This window comes from Pan paniscus, chromosome 13 (genome assembly GCF_029289425.2).
Source record: "Pan paniscus chromosome 13, NHGRI_mPanPan1-v2.0_pri, whole genome shotgun sequence".
Classification (NCBI taxonomy): domain Eukaryota; kingdom Metazoa; phylum Chordata; class Mammalia; order Primates; family Hominidae; genus Pan; species Pan paniscus.
The window spans coordinates 70,178,527-70,199,055 of record NC_073262.2 but is presented as its reverse complement, the minus strand read 5'-3'; the positions used below and the strand labels follow the sequence as shown (position 1 = coordinate 70,199,055).

Below are 20,529 nucleotides of genomic sequence, written 5' to 3'. Positions count from 1 at the left end.
TTAATTGTGGTGTTAGGATATTTCCTGCTTTCTCTTGTGGGCATTTAGTGCTATAAATTTCCCTCTACACACTGCTTTGAATGCATCCCAGAGATTCTGGTATGTTGTGTCTTTGTTCCCGCTGGTTTCAAAGAACATCTTTATGTCTGCCTTCATTTTGTTATGTACCCAGTAGTCATTCAGGAGCAGGTTGTTCAGTTTCCATGTAGTTGAGCGGTTTTGAGTGAGTTTCTTAATCCTGAGTTCTAGTTTGATTGCACTGTGGTCTGAGAGACAGTTGGTTATAATTTCTGTTCTTTTACATTTGCTGAGGAGAGCTTTACTTCCAAGTATGTGGTCAATTTTGGAATAGGTATGGTGTGGTGCTGAAAAAAATGTATATTCTGTTGATTTGGGGTGGAGAGTTCTGTAGATGTCTATTACGTCCGCTTGGTGCAGAGCTGAGTTCAATTCCTGGGTATCCTTGTTGACTTTCTCTCTCATTGATCTGTCTAATATTGACAGTGGGGTGTTAAAGTCTCCCATTATTATTGTGTGGGAGTCTAAGTCTCTTTGTAGGTCACTCAGGACTTGCTTTATGAATCTGGGTGCTCCTGTATTGGGTGCATATATATTTAAGATAGTTAGCTCTTCTTGTTGAATTGATCCCTTTACCATTATCTAATGGCCTTCTTTGTCTCTTTTGATCTTTGTTGGTTTAAAGTCTGTTTTATTAGAGACTAGGATTGCAACCCCTGCCTTTTTTTGGTTTTCCATTTGCTTGGTAGATCTTCCTCCATCCTTTTATTTTGAGCCTATGTGTGTCTCTGCACATGAGATGGGTTTCCTGAATATAGCACACTGATGGGTCTTGACTCCTTATTCAATTTGCCAGTTTGTGTCTTTTAATTGGAGCATTTAGTCCATTTACATTTAAAGTTAATATTGTTATGTGTGAATTTGATCCTGTCATTATGATGTTAGCTGGTTATTTTGCTTGTTAGTTGATGCAGTTTCTTCCTAGTCTCGATCGTCTTTACATTTTGGCATGATTTTGCAGCTGCTGGTACCGGTTGTGCCTTTCCATGTTTAGTGCTTCCTTTAGGAGCTCTTGTACGGCAGACCTGGTGGTGACAAAATCTCTCAGCATCTGCTTCTCTGTGAAGTATTTTATTTCTCCTTCACTTATGAAGCTTAGTTTGGCTGGATATGAAATTCTGGGTTGAAAATTCTTTTCTTTAAGAATGTTGAATATTGGCCCCCACTCTCTTCTGGCTTGTAGAGTTTCTGCTGAGAGATCCGCTGTTAGTCTGATGGGCTTCCCTTTGTGGGTAACCCGACCTTTCTCTCTGGCTGCCCTTAACATTTTTTCCTTCTTTTCAACTTTGGTGAATCTGACAATTATGTGTCTTGGAGTTGCTCTTCTCGAGGAGTATCTTTGTGGCATTCTCTGTATTTCCTGAATCTGAATGTTGGCCTGCCTTGCTAGATTGGGGAAGTTCTCCTGGATAACATCCTGCAGAGTGTTTTCCAACTTGGTTCCATTCTCCCCGTCACTTTCAGGTACACCAATCAGACGTAGATTTGGTCTTTTCACATAGTCCCATATTTCTTGGAGGCTTTGTTCATTTCTTTTTATTCTTTTTTCTCTAAACTTCCCTTCTTGCTTCATTTCATTCATTTTGTCTTCCATCACTGATACCCTTTCTTCCAGTTGATCGCATTGGCTCCTGAGGCTTCTGCATTCTTCACGTCATTCTCGAGCCTTGGCTTTCAGCTCCATCAGCTCCTTTAAGCACTTCTCTGTATTGGTTATTCTAGCTATACATTCGTCTAAATTTTTTTCAAAGTTTTCAACTTCTTTGCCTTTGGTTTGAATTTCCTCCTGTAGCTCGGAGTAGTTTGATCGTCTGAAGCCTTCTTCTCTCAACTCGTCAAAGTCATTCTCCATCCAGCTTTGTTCCGTTGCTGGTGAGGAACTGTGTTCCTTTGGAGGAGGAGAGGCGCTCTGCTTTTTAGAGTTTCTGGTTTTTCTGCTCTGTTTTTTCCCCATCTTTGTGGTTTTATCTACTTTTGGTCTTTGATGATGGTGATGTACAGATGGGTTTTTGGTGTGGATGTCCTGTTTGTTAGTTTTCCTTCTAACAGATAGGACCCTCAGCTGCAGGTCTGTTGGAGTTTGCTAGAGGTCCACTCCAGACCCTGTTTGCCTGGGTATCAGCAGTGGTGTCTGCAGAACAGTGGATTTTCATGAACCGCGAATCCTGCTGTCTGATCGTTCCTCTGGAAGTTTTGTCTCAGAGGAGTACCCGGCCGTGTGAGGTGTCAGTCTGCCCCTGCTGGGGGGTGCCTCCCAGTTAGGCTGCTCAGGGGTCATGGGTCAAGGGCCCACTTGAGGAGGCAGTCTGCCTGTTCTCAGATCTCCAGCTGCGTGCTGGGAGAACCACTGCTCTCTTCAAAGCTGTCAGACAGGGACATTTAAGTCTGCAGAGGTTACTGCTGTCTTTTTGTTTGTCTGTGCCCTGCCCTCAGAGGTGGAGCCTATAGAGGCAGGCAGGCCTCCTTGAGCTGTGGTCAGCTCCACCCAGTTCGAACTTCCCGGCTGCTTTGTTTACCTAAGCAAGCCTGGGCAATGGCGGGTGCCCCTCCTCCAGCCTCGCTGCCACCTTGCCGTTTGATCTCAGACTGCTGTGCTAGCAATCAGCGAGACTCCGTGGGCGTAGGAACCTCCGAGCCAGGTGCAGGATATAATCTCGTGGTGCACCGTTTTTTAAGCCTGTCGGAAAAGCGCAGTATTCAGGTGGGAGTGACCCGATTTTCCAGGTGCCATCTGTCACCCCTTTCCTTGACCAGGAAAGGGAACTCCCTGACCCCTTGTGCTTCCGGAGTGAGTCAATGCCTCACTCTGCTTCAGCTGGCGCATGGTGTGCTCCACTCACTGTCCTGCACCCACTGTCTAGCACTCCCTAGTGAGATGAACCTGGTACCTCAGATGGAAATGCAGAAATCACCCGTCTTCTGCGTCGCTCATGCTGCGAGCTGTAGACCGGAGCTGTTCCTATCCGGCCATCTTGGCTCCTCTGTTATTCTTAAAATCATAATCAACTTCATGGTTCTCTGAATCTGTTGTAAACTTGATTTTTCTTTTCATCTTCTCCATGTTATTTTATCTAAATGATCTGTTTTCAAAATTAGCTTTAAAGGTAGTTTTTCTGATTACCAAAGACTTGTCTTTTTCAGGTTGTCACACACTGTCTTCATTCTCCTTCAGAGATAAGACAAAAACAATGTAAAAAATTAGAGAGCACCTCAATTTTAACCGGAACTCAGTATTACTGCTTTTATCCCTGGCTCAGTGAATGACCACCAGTCCAGAAGCAAGGCTGAGCATTCTGAAGCAGGAAACAATAAACATAAGAAAAGTGATTAAATGCATTGTGGGCTGGGCTTTTGCTCCCTTTTCCTTGAATGGGCAATGTAGATGAAATCTCACAGTTTGCAAAGGTTTAGACTGAATATAAAACTACTATATAAGTGATGCTGGCAAACAGATTGGATTCTCCCTTTCCCAGGACGCAATTTCGGTAAGTACCCTTCTTGGTCTCCAGTCAAGCCAATGATGTCTGTTTACGTGGAACAGAAAAGTACATAATGTTCATTTGTTTTGGGTGAGTTAAAGAAACCGACATATGCCTTTGGTCTCTCATACCAGCTACCAAGAAAAACATATTATACATTTGAGGGTTGTGGGATGGGGTGCAGTCCATGACCACTTTGACAATCCAGGGCAGAGCTGGGGCTGGAATGCACACAGGGTTCTCTCCTCTTACATTCTGACCTCCAAAGAGCAGAAAGAAAGAACGAGCGTTGCCCTGTGTCCTGCCAAATACTGTTCTTGAAATCCAAGATATCATGTTTCTAAGTTCTACTGAAACTTTAAGAGCCAAACACTTTAGATATTAAATAATTTATAACAAACCTAAAATTTCAATCAGGTAATTTCCATTCTGTAGCCAAGTATTTTATTACTTTGCATCAAAATGATAAGGTTTTAGTTGAGAAGGTAAAAATATCCATAACTTTTTATTAGAAAAGGTGACATTCTTGGCAACAAAGAACACTTTGTTGGTCAGTGTTTGTAATTCATAAAAGTATACAAAATAAGATATTTAAATGAAAACGTCTTTGATCACACAACCCATCTCCAAGTCACTTAATAATTTACTTTGAGGTGTATAAACAGAATTAAAAAAAAAAGACTAATGTACTTATGTAGATAACCAGCTTTTATAGTCAGTAGTTCTGTAAAAGGCAGTATATTATTTTTCTACAATGTAGAGTGATTTATAATATGCAGCCAAATGGTTTAGTTTTAAGAGACAGGTTTTTAGAATCACAGAGATCCATAAATGAACTTTGGCTGGACCCAAGAGGACAATTCCTTATTTCTCCAGTCTTTTCACTTTCCTCAGTTTCTTCTGTAGAACAGACACAACATTACCTACCTCCTAGGTTTATTGTGAGAAATAAATATTCCATTGCAGGAAGATGGCACACAGTAAGAAGTAATCAGTTTTTCCACAAGAAAATAATTTTTCTTAAATGAGAATAGTGTAGCATACATACCTAGAATGTTCATTCCTCTATGAAGTTGCAGTGAACGAACATTTTCCAACTAAGGGCATCCTTGACCAATGAAAATGAGGGATGAATAGTCTACCCACTGTGTTGTTTCCTACAACTCTTTGGTAAATATTACTTCATTGTCTTAGCTCTAGATTTTAATAAAGCAGCGAGGTTCTTGAGTTTAAATATTTTGATCAAAATAAAACTTCATTATTGAAATTAAAAAGACAAGTTTTAAAAACAGCAGAATTTTTTTAACATGAGAAAGGCTTCCTCATGTTACTTAATCTCCCCATGGTGTCCTTATAGTACATTTTTAATACTTTAGCTTGCATGCTTGCCAATAATTGTTTCCTAAAAATTTGTACATTCTCATTATTGTTCATTATAGACAAATAGATAAGTAGAGATTTTCTACATGAAAGTATTTTAAAGTGCTTTAGTCCTCGAAAGTGTTTACCTGCTTCTATTCCAATGCCTCATTTGTGCTCAGTTTTAAGCATCATAGTTACAGCAGTATTTTTTTAATTCGACCTCTGAGTATGTGAAGCCTCCATAATTATAATATTTAATATATTCTTAATCATGTTGCTGAATCCTTCCATATAGAGTGATCTTTCCTTTCATTACCTGTCCTTCTGATTACCATTGAAAATGTGATGCTTTACTGTGCTATAATTGTAAAAAAGAGCAATTCACAAGTCAGTAATATTTGGCATTGGTTCCTTCCAAGTTGTCCCTGAGATCCATAGAAAAATCCTTGGAGATTCCATCCCATTGGCATAATTCATATTCGGCTAAAGTCAATAGCTACAGAATGGTGAGACATGTATTCAGAGCCTCTGGTGTTTCATTATCCTCACTGAGTCATTGTGCATGTTGGTATAATCAAAATCCATTCAGACTCAGATGATTATTCAATACACTTTTGAAGGATTCCATTCTCCTTTCATCCTTAGTGCATTCCCCAAGGAAATAGGATATATTAACACGCCATATGGTAAGTAGAACCCATCATGGTACCACATTGTATTTTCTATCACATGCTATTTCACAATGTGACATGCTCAAGTTCTTTTCTAATGAAGACTGTAACTCCTAACATAGATTTGGCAATATCACTCTTGCTTTTCTTTCCCCTTCACAGTCATCCCTGTCATTGCCATTAGCCTATTTTTATGTCTGAATAAAAGCCTGTGTTTCTTCCTGGAAAGCAGCTTTTATAACAGTGTATAAAAGTAAAATGTAAGCAAAAAGATAGCTCCAGATGTGGTAATTCAGTGACAAGTAGTTGAGCTATATGCTGGTAAGAAGAAAATACCCATAAAAGATTGAATTTTACTTTATCCTAGTAACACGGGATAGTGGAAAGAACAGGGACTCTGCAGTTCTATCTCAGCTTATGAGGAGTCGTGTGACCTGAGGGCAAGTTACTTCTGAACTCAGAGATAAGGACACTCACTATGTGAGACTATGGTGAGATTGATGTGTATGATAATGTATGCAAAATTCCTAAAGCATGATGCCATGCACAAAGTTAGAGTGCAATGCATTCAATAACTGTCTATTCCTATGCTTCTCTATCCTCTATTGTTTCCCTGAGATTTTCCCAATAGATTGGATAGAAACTGTGACTTTGAAAAGTGAAGCGTATACATAGCAGTCCTATGCATTCCCATGGCATATAGTTCAGTTAGCTGAAATATAAGTCTATTACACACATTTGGATTTGTATATCACTCAGCACATACGTCATTTCTGTGTCACCTATTTTATGTTTGAAGACCCAGAAGACAGAGCCATCCTTCTTACCTTATATTTCATTGCCTGATACCATGTATATGATTAATTAACATGTTTTATGATGAGTTACATGTCCTTTTCTATGGTGATCAAATGGCAAGACATCTAAATAAATAATATGAAAGGACACAAAGAATTAGCTTTGTCTACTAAAGTTAGTAGGTACCTTACAAGTAATCCAAACGTTAATTTTGCTTAATTGGACTAGCAATTTAGTCTTAAATTTTGGATAGGCTTAAAATAATCTTCAGGCAAATAGGCAAAAAATCTTTTGTGGAAGATGTGCTATGAGTTTTATGGAATAGCAATGAAAATGAGATGTGATATCTAAATGGCTACAATAGTCTTTACTCTTATTGCATACACTTAGTATTTTTCACACCAGCTCTGCAATAGAAGGGGAGGAAAAAGAAGAAAACTAAGAGTATATCTATTAGGAAAGAAGGTAACAGGCAGATTATCTGCATAACATTGGTTTCTAAAATAATGCTGGTTTTGAAACAATTCTTAGTGTTACCTTCGGCTGTTACCTGGTCATCCTACCGCTGGTTCATCCACCATTACTTACTGAGTGAGGTGACTTGGCTTAGTGATGTCTTCCTTATCAATCACTCTTCCTTATAGATAGAAGGAGATGTACAAATTTAACAACTTGTACAGCATAGCAACTAACTATTCAGAAAGGACATATCTTAAGTGCTTACTACATGTTAAGCATGATGATAAATGTATCAATACATTATCACTGTATCTTCTCTTAAACACCATAAGTTAAGTACAGCTCTTATTCCCATTTTCAATATGAGAAAACTGAAGTTTAGGGAAATTGCTTGTTCAAAGTCATACAGTTTGCAGGTGGAAGAGCCAGAATTGGAATCTAGGCCAGTGACCAGCGGTCATGCTCTTAACTAGGTTATTCTGTTATTCTCCTAATAAACGCAGATCCCCAGGAGGCAAATCCATAACATGGTTAGTCAAGTACGGTTGAAATGCTTGATGGGTGCCTTATTTTTTTGACATTTTGCCTGTACAGTTGTTGACTAAATGTACCATATAATTATGCCTCTCATCTCTGTCCTTTTACCTTCTTTTTAATCACTGGGAAAAGTGATTGCAAAATTTGTTTTCTGAATTTCTGAAAATTGCATCAGCTTAAGTGTTTAGGAAAAATGCCTTGATGATTAAGAGCTTCATATCCATAGCTGTAGTTCCAAAATTACAAGTTTAAATTGTGCCCAAGAAAAAGATTTTGTTTCTATCACTAAGAAAAATGAACCATGGTGGGAAAACACAGCAATTTAGGTCTAAAAAAGATCTAAGCCCCTATATGGTCCAGCTGACAATTTTATAGATGAAATGGAGGGCTCAGAAGTGGTCTTGGATTGTATAATTCCTAGGGCATACCTTTAGGTGGAACTGAGACTGGGATGCAGCCATGGGATTCTGCATGTTTTCTTGGAGGTAAAATACAAAGAAATCCTGATCAGTAGCCAGGGGTCCCATAAATCGAGATCTGCCACTGCACAGCTGTGCTGTCTTTGGGTAGCCACTTAGGTTTTCTCGGTCTCAATTTCCTCATGTGAAAAGAAGGGGTTCTTCTTACTGTTGAATCTCTTAGCTTGCTCCTAACATTTTATTAACCCAAGTTTTATTACATCAGAGTCAATTTGGCTATGTCAGATAAACATTGTTATTATTTACTCATGTTTAAGCCTACCACGATGCTGATTCAGAATACTCCTCTCATTTGCTTTTCTGATATGAACAGCTTTTATGCTAAGATCTAAGTGTTTTAGATTTGGTTATCCTTGAAGCCTTTTTAAAAATCTGACATTCTTATCTAAAGCTCAGGTAGCTTAAAAATTATTCTCTGGATTGGAATTAAATATTTTAATGATGATGATACAATAAATATTTGATGACGTTTTGATTATATAATCAGGGATAAAATAGTACCCCCCGAAGATGTGTACCAACACATTCAAGTACTGAAGACTTGATTAAAACTCCTATTAAGGAATCAGAAATAAGATGATAAAGGTGACCAATGGAGAAATTTAAGGACCAGAAACATATTTCAAAAAACAACAAGATGGGATGCACTGTATGATTAAAAACACAAAGAGAATATCTTGTTTGGAAACCCATGCCATTTTAATATTTGTAGTCATGCACACTAGTTTTCCCAAAGGAAAAAGTATTTCAGGAAAAGCTCACTAGTATCCTTGGAGAAAGTCAAAGCCACATCAGAATGAAGGAATCTAGAAACTTATTCCAAAGTCACTGAAAGGCAACTTCCGTTTGGAAGAATTTTTTTGATTACAGTTAGACTATTTACTCTATATTATTGGTCCCAGTAAGAAAAAAGTGTTAATAATAGTAACAATAATAATAACAATAACATATACCTACACTGCATTTGCTAAGTGACAAGCAGTATTCTAAAATATACACAAAAACATATCAAATGTTTTAAATTTGTTTTACTACTTATCTGCTTTATTATAGTATAACTAAGTTGTTTATGGAAGTTTAAATGGTATTTTTATTTTTATATTCTAAATAAATACTTGCGTTTATTTTCATAAAAACAGATAAATGCAAGGTTGTACACGTCTGGGTCTCCTAAATTTTTATATGAAATATCTTTGTCTAAACTGCTGTGCTTGCTATTTACCCTAGAATCTGGAAGTATCAGAACTGAAGGAGAGGTTGGTAATCATATAATCAAGGAATCATTGGTATTAACAAAATGAGTGCATTTTACAGATGAGACAATGCAGGGTCAAAGATGTGAAGACTCTCAAGGTCATCCAGTTAGTTAGGGGGAAAGTTAGACCCAATTCTCCTTGCTTCCAATACTGAGAATTTTCCATTGCAAGCAAAACTGATGCAGCTGCAAGCTCTTAGCAGCAACTAGCAATGAGAATAAAGCTCTAAGAAAAATAAACAGCCTCTTTACAATAAGTCGTTAAAACCCTAGAACATGACAGAAATGCTCCATGTCTGTTTAATCTACTGAAAAGGATTATTTCAAGTGTAATAGCGAAGTTATAATGTAAGGACTCAGCTCTGAGGACTCCAGAACCCTTCTCAAATTCCCCCTCCAGTGTGCTCCCAGACCTCCAACAGGGGAGACATAGTACCACTTCTCACATATCTACTTCGGTCTGGTCCAAGTCACCCCTACTCTTGAGCAGGGCTGCTGCTACCCCATATGGTGCCTCTGTGTGAATTTAAGAAAATGTGCCTCGTCTGGGTGGTTAAATTAGAAAAAGGCACCTCATCTGGGCAATTTGCATTTCCTCAGACTGGAGATGACTTCACCCCTCATCCAGGAGGATACAGACAACCCCCGAGGGCACTGCTTAGAGAGCAGGCTGTTGGCTGATTTCTATCATTTCCTGCTTTCCTGGCATGACATTTCTGTGAAACACAAACTGCACAAGTCTACACAATGATCTTGATTTTGAATCTGTTGTCTGTCTCATTAGTTCCATGAAGACTAAAATGTGATTTCATGGTTGCAGAGTCCTCTACTGGGTACCTATCAACACTTACATTGCCTTCTCTCTAGTCTCAAAGAACAAATTTTTCTACCCCCTTATCCAAAGGCAACATCTCCACCAATGCCTTCTAGCTCATCTTCTGCCAACTCAATCAAACAACATATTTTTGCTTATTTATCTTCACCTTTTTATTTACACTGAAAACACAACTACCTTCCAGGTAACAGTAATTTGGTGGAAGAGGCTGGCTAGCTGTTCACCAAAACTTTTCCCCTTTCCTCCTGGGCACACAGGTAGACTACATTCTTCAGGTTCCCTTACAGTTAGCTGTGCTTTATGACTAAGATCTGGTAGATGGGCAAATGGACAAACACCAGAGGCATGTGGGACTAGCCTATACAATGTCCTGGGCAATCCAACATCACCACCATCTTTTCTCATGTGCAGAATATCCAGTAGAGGTCTGTGGGCTGTGGGGGATAGTAGGATCACTAGATTGAAGGAACGGGGTCCCTGAAAAACTCCAGAGCTGACCAGCCATGCCAACCCTCCCTGGACTGTAACATAAGTGAGACGGTGTTTGGGTTAAGTCACTGAAATTGGTGGTTTTTACAGAAGCTGGCCTACCCTACTTAATGCACGTGCTCAAGCCTCTACCATTCAAAAACTAAATAAAACATCTTTTAAGTGTATGTCACTTCATTCTCATTCTTCAGATGCAACTTCCTCTCTTTCATCCCTCTTTCAACAGAACGTCTTTAAAAAGGCATCACCAAAGCCCACTGAAAAATGCACCACTTTCCATTTGCTAGGCTCTAGTGAGAAGTCAGACAACCACTAGAGGCCACTATTTTTATATGGTACAGGAAATTCAATGCTACCATGTTTCCTCTCTACATCCAAAGACATCAAGGCTACAGTAAAGTGAAAAGTAGCTCTGGTTTATCAAAATTTTAGAGATCATCATGCAATTTCTACCTTCCCAGTTGTTATCATAGAATGGATTTGGGCTTGGGGTTTGAGATACTTTACTGCTGGAAGAGAACACGTGGAGTTTGTTTTTTGCTCTTAGTCAAAATGCCACAGGTTCTTAAAGGAAAAGTAAGTTTCTGGAGACTTATTGCATTTTAGGTCACAAAGTCTAGAGTGTATCCTTTAAACTCCACCACTTCCCTCACAAGTACTCAGACTTTCAACTAAAGGATAATAAATGTAGTTAATTATTTTTTGAAATGCATGCACTATACAAAATTACCTCATTATCTGAGATTAGCTTGCATATTCCATCTGCTTTCTCCAACTCCCTCAGTGGATAGCAATGCAAAGAGATGAGAAGGATGTTGACTTTTGAGATTAGAACCAACTGTTATGGTTAACATAGAGTTAGTGATAAGCTAAGTACATTTAAAACAAAGTAGAAAATGGTATGAAATACTACTGTAGATAATCAAAACTAGAATTGGAAATTGAGACCTGAAAACTAAAAACCTTAAAAAATATTATGGAGAATATCCTATTGCAAGGTAGGTCTGGTATAGCTATTTATCTGATCAAAGAGTAAGAGTATAAAAGAATATTTCCGAAGTATTTTTTTCCTCAAAACTACTTTTGCTCTGGAATAACCCAATACAAACATTAAAAGGAAAAATAAAAATAAAATTACATGCCTTTAATGGTAATAATATTTGATGCTAACATTAGGTTGAGAGAAGGCAGCAAGTTTCTGTAAAGTTTTCAAATCATCTAGACTCAGATTTATGACTATATTAAATACTCACTGAATGACATTTAGTCTGCTGCTGTGGGCAGGTAGAGAGGCTGCTTATGCCTACCCAGTGATGTCTCCACACCAGGGAAGGGGAGGCACACTTGTCAGGTATAGGTAAGCCACTTCTGCCAGTGTTCATAAAGATGTAGGTAAGACCCCCTTCTGCGCGGTCACGCCGAGCCAGCGCCTGGGCCTGGAACTGGGCCGTAGCCCCCCAGTTTCGCCCACCACCTCCCTACCATGGACCCCCGCAAAGTGAACGAGCTTCGGGCCTTTGTGAAAATGTGTAAGCAGGATCCGAGCGTTCTGCACACCAAGGAAATGTGCTTCCTGAGGGAGTGGGTGGAGAGCATGGGAGGTAAAGTACCACCTGCTACTCAGAAAGCTAAATCAGAAGAAAATACCAAGGAAGAAAAACCTGATAGTAAGAAGGTGGAGGAAGACTTAAAGGCAGACGAACCATCAAGTGAGGAAAGTTATCTAGAAATTGATAAAGAAGGTGTGATTGAACCAGACACTGATGCTCCTCAAGAAATGGGAGATGAAAATGCGGAGATAACGGAGGAGATGATGGATCCGGCAAATGATAAAAAAGTGGCTGCTATTGAAGCCCTAAATGATGGTGAACTCCAGAAAGCCATTGACTTATTCACAGATGCCATCAAGCTGAATCCTCGCTTGGCCATTTTGTATGCCAAGAGGGCCAGTGTCTTCGTCAAATTACAGAAGCCAAATGCTGCCATCCGAGACTGTGACAGAGCCATTGAAATAAATCCTGATTCAGCTCAGCCTTACAAGTGGCGGGGGAAAGCACACAGACTTCTAGGCCACTGGGAAGAAGCAGCCCATGATCTTGCCCTTGCCTGTAAATTGGATTATGATGAAGATGCTAGTGCAATGCTGAAAGAAGTTCAACCTAGGGCACAGAAAATTGCAGAACATCCGAGAAAGTATGAGCGAAAACGTGAAGAGCGAGAGATCAAAGAAAGAATAGAACGAGTTAAGAAGGCTCGAGAAGAGCATGAGAGAGCCCAGAGGGAGGAAGAAGCCAGACGACAGTCAGGAGCTCAGTATGGCTCTTTTCCAGGTGGCTTTCCTGGGGGAATGCCTGGTAATTTTCCCTGAGGAATGCCTGGAATGGGAGGGGGCATGCCTGGAACGGCCGGAATGCCTGGACTCAATGAAATTCTTAGTGATCCAGAGGTTCTTGCAGCCATGCAGGATCCAGAAGTTATGGTGGCTTTCTAGGATGTGGCTCAGAACCCAGCAAATATGTCAAAATATCAGAGCAACCCAAAGGTTATGAATCTCATCAGTAAATTGTCAGCCAAATTTGGAGGTCAAGCGTAATGTCCTTCTGATAAATAAAGCCCTTGCTGAAGGAAAAGCAACCTAGATCACCTTATGGATGTCGCAATAATACAAACCAGTGTACCTCTGACCTTTTCATCAAGAGAGCTGGGGTGCTTTGAAGATAATCCCTACCCCTCTCCCCCAAATGCAGCTGAAGCATTTTACAGTGGTTTGCCATTAGGGTATTCATTCAGATAATGTTTTCCTACTAGGAATTACAAACTTTAAACACTTTTTAAATCTCCAAAATATTTAAAACAAATTTAAAGGGTCTGTTAATTCTTATATTTTTCTTTACTAATCATTTTGGATTTTTTTCTTTGAATTATTGGCAGGGAATATACTTATGTATGGAAGATTACTGCTCTGAGTGAAATAAAAGTTATTAGTGTGAGGCAAACATAAAAAAAAAGATGTAGGTAAGAATTGAACATAGGAAGGGAAAGCAATGATTATTTGCTAATATGAGGGAAATGCCTTATTAATGACTTTAATGGGAAGCTTCTTGTTGTCAGGAACTTGTCTGAAGTATGCCATACAGAGTGAAGAGCATACTGTTATTTATGATTGTGAGGCAGCAGGGCACTGTGGAAAGTCGACATGTGTTCTGCAGGCCAGGGTTTGGTTCTGCTCTATCTCTTCCAAGATGGACATCCAAGGAAGGTTAGTATGCAGGTTATGAGCCTCTTTGATTCTGTTTCCTTCTTTGCAAAATAGGGATACTAACACCTGCCTAAGTTTGTGAGCCCCCCACCAACATACATACATGCATTGCTATTTTTAACTGTTATAAATAGCTAACAAACATTGATAATTCATTTAATACAATTCTCTAAATATTTTTTGAGAGGTTTATGTGTTGTCAGTAATGAGTTAGAAACTATAAGTGATTCTAAAAAGTGATTGGACTTTGGTTTCAAGGAGATTACAACCTATTTGGATAGTCAACACATATTCAGGCATCAATAAATGTTAATATAAAATCATATGCCAGTAAGAGTATATATGGATTGTAGATTAATACAAAATGAGAGGTAGAACTTGAACCAGGTTAAATATATTCCTGAACAGAAGAGATTAAATATTAGTTAAAAAAGACAAATAATAAAAAAAGACACCTCAAGTTCTTTTTGGTTTGCTTTACTTCTTGAAATTTAATTGGACAGATTTGTCTGCATGAGACAGAAAACCCAAATAAGAGTAATCTAATTTAAGACTTAAGATAAAATTTTATTTCATACATAGACACACACACACACACACACACACACACTCTCTCACACCACCATCTGGGTTCCCCATTGTAGAAAGTTAAGTGTTTTGCAGGATACTTCATAGCAGAATCACTTAAGCCTTATTTTAAATCTCAAAACATGTTAGAAAAGAAAATTGAATACAACTGAATGAAATTTTAGAAAACACAAAGAGAACATCGATAAATTATGAAAGGACAGGTCCTTTCCTTTCTATCAGGCAGAAAAATCATCTTACATTATTTATACAAGATAAGTGAAACATTTTAAAAAATATATAAAATATGTGATGGGATTCAATAAAAGCAGAAGAAAACAGTGATAGGATTTATTTAAACATGTAATAAATAAATAAACAGGTTCAGAAGGACTTAAAAAAGAATTTAACGTCTTTTCAAAATATCCCTCTAAGTTCAGTGTCTGTATTAATATTGCCATACAAACGTGGAGCACAGGTAGCTCCTTTTAGGAAACTCATTCATCAAATAGCAGCTTCAGGACCAAAAGCTTCATGTTGTGACCTCTGAACTGTTTCAATTAGATGATTTGTCTTTCATGGGAATGGGTCATGTTCAAGAGATTAACTGCTATGTAAATGCAAAACAGGTTAATTAGGAATAATGAATTAAATAATTGTATCCTTATGTGGCCACTGTTGGGAGTTTGGGGTGAGCTGAAAGATATTCATGGAGGACAATATAATCAGCATAAAAATATAAAAATCTAATAGACAGGCCCCCAGTAAATGTTCAGCTGGCACTACTGCAGTGATTCCAGAAAAAAAAAAAATCTATCTGTACAGATAAAAAGAATGTAGAGAATTGAGGCAATTTCTAAATATTTTAGACTTTTCCTAAAATCACAACTGAAATATTGAGATTACTTTATAAAAATCTGAATTACTTAAAATCTTCACGTTTCATTATGTGTACATAGTTTAAATCCTTGTGCAAGACATTTTCAAATATCCATAAGAAAAAAGTGGTACGGAGAAAAGGCCACTCACAAAAATTTTACAACTTCAATTTACCTAAAAAGGATTTTTCTCATCTGATGTCATTTATATGTACATTGTAAAATAAATTAGTATTTAGATGTGAGGAGAAGAATAGAAATGAAAGAAATACAGGCTGAGCAAGAAACCGCATCTTTAATCAAAGTGAGTCAGAAAAGCTAAAACTGACGATTTATCCTCTTGATCATATGATCAGTAAAATCAGAAAGGAGAATATTGTTTTCCACCTTAAAGGGAAGAATGCAGTGATAGAAAAAGAAGTAGGAGGTTTGAAAAGTAAGACTCAGAACTTACTCTTCAGTAAAAAAGCTTATGCATAAAGAGACTTTAAAAAAGTAAGAAGGAGCCATTATTTATAAAAAGGTTACCACTTGGCTAGAACAAAAAATTCCATTTTAAAGTAATTTCAGAATTTCATCCAAACAAAGCATGCTTTTATTTTGGGTTGTTTTAATGATTGATTTATATGTGCCAAGGTTGGAAAGTGATCATTTCAATAATTTCATATTAACATCCACTGTTGCCATTTGGTTGGTAGCCTTGTTTGAATGAAGTCACTTTTATATTTCCAACATCCCTACCTTCTGTTTTTCAAGATTTGATGGTGAAATTAATTTAATTCTCCAGAATTAGACTTAATAGGGAGTGAGATAAAATATAAAAGTAGATTTAATGGTACATTAGAAATAACATATGTGAGGTGAGGCATGCTTGTCTACCAGATGGAGCCAATGGCATAAGGACAACCAAAAACAACAATGAAAAAGAGACAAGTTGTTTAACATCAACTGGAATCTCTAAGATAGAACAGAAAGTAAGCATCAGGTTTTTGGCAGAATTTGAATGAAAGAAGAAGCATGGTACATAGTTTTCAATACTTAGAAGAAAACCAGTGAGTATCAGGTTTGCTATCAGGAAGAGTACTCAGGCATCAAATAAGTAGCCTAGAGCAGTGCCTCTCATACATGAATATGCTTGTGAATCATCTAGAGATCTTATTAAAACATAAATTCTAATTCAGTAGTTGTGGGATGGGGCCTGAGATTTTCCTGTCTCCAACAAGCTCCAGGAGATAAGGATGCTGCTGGTCTGGAAACCACTTTCTGAATAGCAGGGCCCTATAGTTTGGAGTAGGAACAGGTGCAGGCACTTTCTTGGTGCATGCTTGAATAAGCTGTCCGGGAGTTGAGACAGTCTTGGTAACCCCTGGACTAGCTGGTTCTCTTTCCTATGGATGTCACTCTAGAGTGACAAGGCCACTCAGAGGGGAGACAAGAACAGAATATGCAGAATTCTCTTGGGAAGAGAAAGATGACTAGTGTTTTCCCAAGCACAAGACAGAAAATGATCATTTGGTAATTGCTTTAAATTGATTCATTTTAATAGATTCTACCTGTTCCTAATAAATAAAATCTGAATCATATTCAGTATGCCTTTTCTCCTGAAGGAATAGAGTTATTTTTTAACTGTTGGAGAGAAAAAAATTATTATTGATTTGATTATTAGCCAAGGTTCAGAAAACAGAAAATAATTAAAAGCTTACAAGAAAGCCATTTAAATTAAATTAAAAATTATATTTAAATTATATCTCGTTATTTCCTATTTTCAATAATATTTTGTGGATACCCAATTATATTATCTTCACCTTATATTACCTTCTAGTAACCTCAAATAAAGCTGTATAAATAGAAAGAAGGCTATTTTTAGTTAACTAAAACAGAGTTATATGAGAAGAGACTGAGTATAGCTCTGCAAGTGATTTTACTATAATTCAATTTTGCATGTTTATGTGACCTACAATTTATGCTGTAATGTTAAAGAATAGTCAGCACTATCCTGTCTTCTCACAAAACATATCAGTACCAAAAGTAAGATCAATTTGAGGTTCAAAATAGATATCACTCTGTTGAAAGAGGGCAACCTGTTTTTGCAAAGTAATGCATTATTCAGGGTTTATCTGAGATAAAGAATAATTGTTGTCTCACCTTTGCTAGATGTATATAACTTTACCATTTGGAGAAATTACAGGTATTTTCACTTTATTTTTGTCCTTGGAGGTGTCATTTTTCTTCTTTTACTAAATTACAAAGATTTTTTTCATTGATAAAGCTAACTCTGTCCCAGTCCATTTTTTTTTTTAAATAGAAAAAGAAATAACTATTTTCTGCTAAAGCTCTTTTTGAGAATTCTAATCCTGTTTACACTATTGGGGAAAAAGTAGAGCATAACATAATTCATATGAGTTTAAGGAAATTAACCTATTTGTTACTCTTATTGGACTGCTTTCATTTGTCATTAGTTTTTAGCATAGATTAACAATTAACAAATAGTGTATTTATCTTTTTATAACTTTTACATTAACTATTATAAACTAAGTATAATCGGATGTTTCATTTGAATTTTTTATACGAGTAACAAGGCAATAATTTGGAGCACAAGAAATATTTATCACAGAATGTGAGGTACAATTAGGCCTTGTAGATAAATTACTCTTTTTTTTCACATTTTTAAACACTGTATTACGCTGATAGGTATATCAGCGCTCTAGAAGCAGGTATAGTTTTTGTGTGTGAAAACTAAGAAGACACAGTTAAGTATTTTAAAGAATCTTCTACTAAAAATCTGTTTACTTTCATATTAAATCCAGTAGTTTCTATGATTTATATAATGTTCTAAACTATTTGAGTTATACCAAGATAAACTGTAGTTATTTTCTTTATAATTTTTCATTTTGGTGAGCAAAACAGACCGAGTTTGGAGAATAACTAAAGACATCTCCTGTGAACAGAGTAATGTACGCTGCTCCACCCAGGGTGATTCAAAGGGAATTTGCTCACCAATGTTTTAAAGTCTACAGAGGTCAGGTATATTATACAGAAGCAAAAAGGTGAAACAATACTTACAGAGATTAAAATCACACCCTTAATGCGTCCTCACCAATATTTCAGGTTTTATATCCTCAACCACCCTACTATTCTCAGGACTTTAAAAACATAAATATGTATATATATATATATATATGTAGATACATGCACATATACATATATACTGATACATACTTTAAAAGCATATACACAGATATGTATTTGTATGCATGCATGTGTGTAATTTACTCAGCTAAACCAAGTTTGTTTATAGTGTTTAAAATCTTTTGCTTGTTTGTTTTCTAGTATCCAGATGTGGCATAAATCTTAGTAGATCTAAGTTAATATGACGTGAATCAGAGGAAGCCACCACAAAGTAATAAGCTGGGGGAACAGGTGACTTTAGAACAAGGATCCAGGGCCAAGCACGGTGGCTCATGCCTGCAATCTCAGCACTTTGGGAGGCCAAAGTGCGTGGATCACCTGAAGTCAGGAGTTCAAGACCAGCCTGGTCAACATGATGTAACCCCAACTCTAGTAAAAATACAAAAATTAGCCAGGCGTGGTGGCACTTGCCTGTAATCTCAGCTACTCAGGAGGCTGAGCAGAGAATGACCTGAGCCAGGGAAGCAGACAGTTGCAGTGAGCCAAGAACATGCCATTGCACTCAAGCCTGGGCGACAGAGTGAGACTCTGTCAAAAAAAAAAAAAAAAAAAAAAGAAAAGAAAAGAAAAAAAAAGAACAAGCATCCAGGAATTTAAAGATGAATGTTTGAAAAGGCTTCAGACTTTTAGAAATCATAGATTTTTGGATCACTTTGAGCCACTAGTAGGAGCAGAAGTAAGGAAAAGGTTTAGATAGGCGGAGTGGAGGTCAGAAAATTTCTGAGGTACAGATGAGGGAATTTGCTGATGCTTTGTGATGGTATCAGGGAAGGGGCTTGAAAACAAGGAAGGAGAGGAATTAAGAATGACTCCTATGTTTGGCTTCAGCATCTACATGGATTATTGTTCTATTTACAGAAATCTGGGAGGGGTAACTGAAGGAAGCATACATATGATTAACTACCATCTCTAGATTTTAAGTCCTTTTCTTGATTATATCCCTTTCTATGCTGTCTTTACTAGATTCTCTCAGAAACATACAGCACATATAGATACTGTATTTTTTTTCCTTTTTGATCACTGATATGGTTTGGCTGTGTCCCCACCCAAATCTCACCTTGACTTGTGATAATCCTTATGTGTCAAGGGAGGGGCCAGGTGGAGATAACTGAATCATAGGGTGGTTTCCCCCATACTGTTTTCATGGTAGTGAATGAATAAGTCTCATGAGACCTGATGGTTTTATAAATGGGAGTTTTCCTGCACAAGCTCTCCTGCCTGCCATCATGTAAGACCTGACACTGCTACTCATTCAACTTCTGCCATGATTGTGAGGCCTCCCCAGCCATGTGGAACTGTGAGTCAATTAAACCTCTTTCCTTTATAAATTACCCAGACTTGGAATTAGCAGCGTGAGAACAGACTAATACAATCACCATGTTAGGCTTCAGAGTTAGTTGGCCCAGGGATCTGGGACTTTTAGTAGGCTTTCAGAAATCCATGTTGGGCAAGAAGCAAGCAAATGGAGTTTACCTTCTGAAATAGAGTTTCAGAGTGTTGGAGTTGAAGGGCAGCTACAATTTTAATTTTCTTCTGTAACTTTAGTGGGTCAGTTTCTAGTTCCTTAGTCAATATGTTCCTCCACAACTGGCAGGAGGTCCTTTCCCTTCTCCATGTCTGAGCAGCAGAGTGGAGGGGCCTGGGTACATTGGTTCCTACAGAAGTCTTACCTCTCCTGGAGTCTTTAGGGGGACATATCCTGCGTAAGAGGGATCAGAAATGTTTACTGCTTTTCTTTCACATTTTCCTCTCTCTTCTAACACACAAATATATCTTTATCTCTAATACAATAATTGCTTTGGTTAAAGGATAGAGAATGGAGAGCAGGAAGAGAAGGGCAGTGAGCCTTCAAATACAGATTGAAAGAAGTTACAGAGCAGTGATGAATAAGATCGTATATTTATGTTTCTTTTTGCACACTTACCATTTTAGGACAAATAAAATGTTTCCCAGTCTGCATTATAAAAAGAAATTGTCTTTTGTAACCACCAATGCCTCAGTTGCTTCCATGTGAGTTAATAATTCTTTAATTATTTCCATGTCTTTCTCTTTCTTTTATTCCCTCTTCCCTCCCTCCCTGCCTCTCTCCTTTCCTTCTTTCTTTATTTCCTGTTCTTGCTCTTTCTCTCTTTCTGGCTAACATTTAAGAAAGTGTGTATCTGGCATGGACTGCAATATCTAATTGCAATGCTTG

The 20,529-nt window shown here is 37.6% G+C and overlaps 1 protein-coding gene and 1 pseudogene across 3 annotated transcripts in view; one reads left to right on the top strand and one right to left on the bottom strand.

Annotated features, from left to right (window-relative positions):
- B3GALT1 (beta-1,3-galactosyltransferase 1) overlaps positions 1 to 20,529 on the bottom strand; it is a 574,453-nt gene that overhangs the window by 310,275 nt on the left and 243,649 nt on the right. The window lies entirely within an intron of this gene.
- On the top strand, positions 10,100 to 13,035 carry LOC100987269 (hsc70-interacting protein-like; annotated as a pseudogene).